The following is a 5066-nucleotide window of genomic DNA, read 5'->3' as shown; positions in this document are numbered from 1 at the left end:
TAGGGCCTTGTAGAGTATCAAACATCAAATGGACACATAAGTATGAGTTCACGGCCGTAAACTCATGAGTTTACGACCATAAACTCATTTAGTAGTGTCTTTAGGGTCGTGAACTCCCTTATGGAGTTTTCCTTGAGCCCTACACACAATAGCTTCCCCTACAAACACTTAGATGCAATCCTAGAGGCTAATAACACTTGATAAAGGTGTTTAGCATGTCCTAGGGTGTCTTGACTTGTTTATTAGTTGTTTATAGACTAATTTGTTACATATATGTGAAATTATATGTTAACTAGGATCATAAAGTGTGTTCAAGACTTCACTTGACACCTAGCGGTCCTACCTCTTCAGTTCATCCGTATCACCCACAACAGGTGAGTTCATACCCCTTAATCGATGTTTTAACTATTTTTAAATGTTTTATGGGGGGATACAAGTAGAATCATGCTACTTATTATATCAATCAGATGTGATTAATAAGCAGCATTTAAATGATTTACTACTCATTAGCCGTTTTACCAAACAGTTTCCTTCAAATGATTTTCATAAACATTTTATATGTTTTAAAACTCCTTATTACACTGTACCTTTTACTCTGTATGTTTTGTTTCAAACTTATTTACAATTGTGTTTCAAACAAATGTTTGTTTATACTAAATTGTTTTATCAAACCCATGCCTTCAAACCGTTTTATAGATCGACATCAAGTCGATCTTTTCTTAGATAATGATTATGTTCAAAGGTTTTACAAAACTTATTTTATGCTTTTATATTATAAATTGCATGCCTCTATATGTATAGTTATATAAGTAATGTTTAAAAGACTTAGGAAGGCTATCCACCTTGTTTCCTTTTCCTCGATTTGGATGTGGTCTATAGGATATCGGGTACTCGTCCAAAGGTCGTTTAAATATTAGTTATATATCATGTGTACATATATAGTCATAAAAGGTCCTTCCAGTTCATCCAATGCCCTTGGGTAGCAAGGGTATACATCTGGTGGTTGTCGAGGCCAACACAAATAATAACCCTAAATATTACACACTAAAATAGTGTATAGTGGTAAAGGGATCGAATCCACGGAGATTGGTTCAATTTATAACTCTATGAAAAATCTCTTTGTAAAAATACTTGTAAAATGACAATAAAAATAAAATGGGGGGTTTTGGTGTTTTGAAATACTTGAAACAAACTAGAATTAACTATGATTTAAATAGAAAAATGCAACAAAAATAAGAGTTTGATGTAAAATCAATGAGGGAAAGATGGTTGACTTAAAGTTTCCTCACTTTGACTTTTGATGAACATATCATTAGAATCCAATGGTGCAATACTTTGATTTAAATCCTTAATTTGGCTATAGTAATCCAAGGAGCTTGAGATTACCTAGACTTTTCTTAATTGTTGAAATGGCTAGAGAAGCTCACAACAATTTCCTTAGTCAAAGTCACTAATTCCAAATAGCATGTAATTAGTGAAAGTCAACTAGCATTAAGAACCAAAAAGTCACCAAATCCAAGAGGGGTCAAATGCTTTCACCACCATGTTGGAGGAAATGTTTTTATGATTGTGTGAAGCAAAAACAACACAAAAATCATTTGTTGCTTGCTAATTTGAGGATCCTTTACTTAATCAAGAAATTAGCCAACTAATCACCACAAACACATTTAAACTCATGAACTAAAACATACAAGTAGTGATAAGATGTTAAAACACAAAACATTCCCATAAAGATTTAAGAACATGTTCATGGATTCTTCAACATTCAACAAAAGTTCAAAGGATTAAACAAAAGTCAACCAAGATTAGTTTAGCCAAGCATGGCTAAACACAAAGAAACAAAGTTAGAGAAATTTGTACCAAACATTAAGCAAGAATCAAGAGGTAAAAATATGATGTTCTTCAAGGGTTCTTGGCCTTCAAAAGTCTCCAAAACTCCAGAGAGAATCTTCAAAAATCGGATGTCCAAGAGTATCCAAAAGATGGGCACCAACCTTCCTCAAATAGCTCAAAAGAAGAATTTCCGAAACTGCCCCTGCAGGAGGTTGCGCGACCCGCATGTTGTTGCGCGGGTGGGTTGCGCGGGTGGTCCCTGAATGTAGCATCTTTGAGGTTTTGGGCCTCCATAGCTTAGCCCACTTGGCCCAGTGCGAGCCCAATCAGCTCCTAGCCCATTTTTCTTCAAGTTTTCTTCAATTTAAGCCCAATTTGGCTTCTCCAAATGATTCATAGCTCGTAAACTCGCCCGATTAATAATCTATGCATGCTTGAATACACTCCCGCATCTTGCAAATTTAAATGTTTATTTCTCTCCAAGCCTTCAAATAATCATCAAGCACGCTCCATGCATCATCTCCACAATCACCAAGCCTAACATCCTTTTTGTCTACCAAATCTCATCGCTTCCCATACGTCCCGAACACTCCCGCTCCGCTAGACCCAAAAACCTGCAATTATGCTCACAAGATTCGAAAGTACCCGAAGTAGTCATGAAATAACAAAAGGGAAAATATGCATGGAAATTATCTAAATTAAGAATGAAATATGCTAAAATAAACTATAAAAAGAAGTAAACAAAACTAACTATCAAATCACCCCAAGCTTAAACTTTACTTGTCCTCAAGTAAGACAAGACTAAAATGAACTCGGGATGAACTATCCTAGAGAAAATAAAAAGAATGGATAGAGCCACAGAACCTGATCACCGTTAGTCAACATGGTCAGAATTGATCTTGCTATTACCTCACGAATTTTTCATCCGATGACAAAGGGATCATAAACCACAGCCAGGATAACTCCTTTAGGTGAGTAAGGAGGGATGAGCAGTCGCAGCCTCAATGGAACATGCATACAATGAAGAATATCTGTAGTAGGGAGAAAGCAGTTGGATGGGCTCGGGTGGAGCTCTTCTTTAAGTGTACACTCTGATCTCACGTCTGCCGGTTTCTCTCATGTGTAACTAGGTTTAATCGCTCGAGCACCGTTGTAGGAATCAGCTCACTTGGTGTTGGCCCAAACCTCCCGTAGTATCTGACTCGACAGTCTCCCTAACATCACCAATTTGCGAAAAACAACTCGATCTATATACAATAAAACATACCTAAATAAATGAATATCAAACGTTGGATGACCAAAATATTGGAAAATTTGTTCAATAATTGAACCGGTCGCCCATCTAAGATAATCGTCGCTTGGATTTTTATTTTATTTTTTTGTATTTTTTTTCTATTATTTTTTTGTTTTTTGTTTTTTTTTCTTTTTGGAGGTATCAATATGATAACACATACTTGAAGGTAATATACTAACAATCGGAATTTTTAACAAGAAAACCCTTTGACTCAAATTTTGGTTCCTAAAGTGTGTAAGTGGAACCGAAAGGGTAGTAATATAATCCGAATGGTCTCAGCAAGAAAATGACCATGTGTGGAGCATAAAGATATAATGTAAGCTCCTTTTCAAACTTGTGATTTTTTTTCAAAAATAATGAAAATGTCCACATGCGGACTAAAAGACTTCTCTAAACTCCTAAGAAAATCGCAAAAAGATATGGTGATGTAAAGAGACCGGATATGAATTCTACTCGGGGACAAGCACTAGTGTTTCATCCTAACGGTTCAAACATGATCAAGTGTGATCCTCTCGGCGGTAGTGACCGCAAGGCTAAGACATCCATTGCTATAGTATATCCTATAGTCATTAGTATTGTATGCATAATTCTTCATGAAAACTACCTGTCCATGATCACTTACCCCTTTAAGCTACCAGCATCTGATCCCAAGTATGAAATCCCAAACTGCAGCTAGTGGTCCCGGTTCGATGGGTGAGATAGCAACAAGATCCTGGACCAATAATGATACAATGACTATGAACCTGTTCCATGGCATCCAAGAGAGGTGGGAATCAACAGACAACAAAAATGCATGAATGTTAATGCCTAAGCTAAATGTTATGCAAAAATATAAAAGGTGAAAAAGAAAAAATAAAAATTTTTTGGATTTTAAAAAAAATGAATGAAAATTAGCTTAAATCTAAAATGTTATGCAACCTAATTAAAAATGCATGGAAAAAAATATAAAAGGAAAATGAAATGCCCCACCCCAAGCTTAAGAACAAGCATTGTCCTCAATGCTTAAGGTAAGGGCAAAAATGACCTAAATCGGAGGATTGGATGACGGGAGATGTTTGTGGCGGTGGTTTCGTGAAATTACGACCGGTAGAATTCCGACAATCTTGAATTTTCCGGCGAGGTGGTTGCTGGAAGGTTATATAAGAGGAATGGAGTGGGAGGTCAAGATGATTAAATGAAGAAGAAGGGAAGCTGAACATTTTAATCTATGGGTCAAAAAGGGTCAATTTCGGTCAATGTTGGTCACAAAAAGTCAAAAGGTCAACTCATTAAAACCTTTGGTCAACACCTGGTCAAATAATAGCCAAAAATAGCCCAAATTGCTCAGCACAGTGCGCGGGTCGCGCAGAGTAGCACGCGGGTCGCGCAGACCTTGCAGTTAAGTCTTGGGCCAATGTCGCTTCATCACACCTGGCCGCGCAACCCACCCGCACAACAGCACGCGGGTCGCGCAACCTCCTGATCCTGATCTTCATTTTTGCTTCATTTTTCTTCGTTTTTCACCCGTTCTTGCTTTGGAAGGCCCCAAACACCTAGAAACTCTTGATTTCTTCAAAAACAACTCTTTTGAATCCCAAAAGCATCTTCAAAACTCATTTATTGAAATTAAAAACACGAAAACACAATGCGTTCCAAAAATGCCATTCTTTAACGTCTTTGGCGAGACGCCTCCAAACTTCACTTTAACACTTTGGGGCGTCCAAATGGACGACATCTTGGACATTTGAATCAAAACCTTCATTGAATGGCTTCAATCGATGTCCATTAACCTTGCAAATTTGCCCCATGTCTACATTTTTTAATTTCCACACCTTCATTGAGACTCTTTTCTTGTATTTGACTTTCTTTTTACGGGAGAACCATATCGGACTTAGTCCTTTGATAATAGCAATCATCCAACCATATTCTTTCTTGTACATGTTCAGTAAGGTGACCAACT

The sequence above is a fragment of the Lactuca serriola genome, chromosome 4 (assembly GCF_051521515.1).
Source record: "Lactuca serriola cultivar US96UC23 chromosome 4, Lser_US96UC23_V15, whole genome shotgun sequence".
Taxonomy (NCBI): domain Eukaryota; kingdom Viridiplantae; phylum Streptophyta; class Magnoliopsida; order Asterales; family Asteraceae; genus Lactuca; species Lactuca serriola.
The sequence above is the reverse complement of the archived record's forward strand: the minus strand, read 5'-3'. Positions refer to the sequence as shown.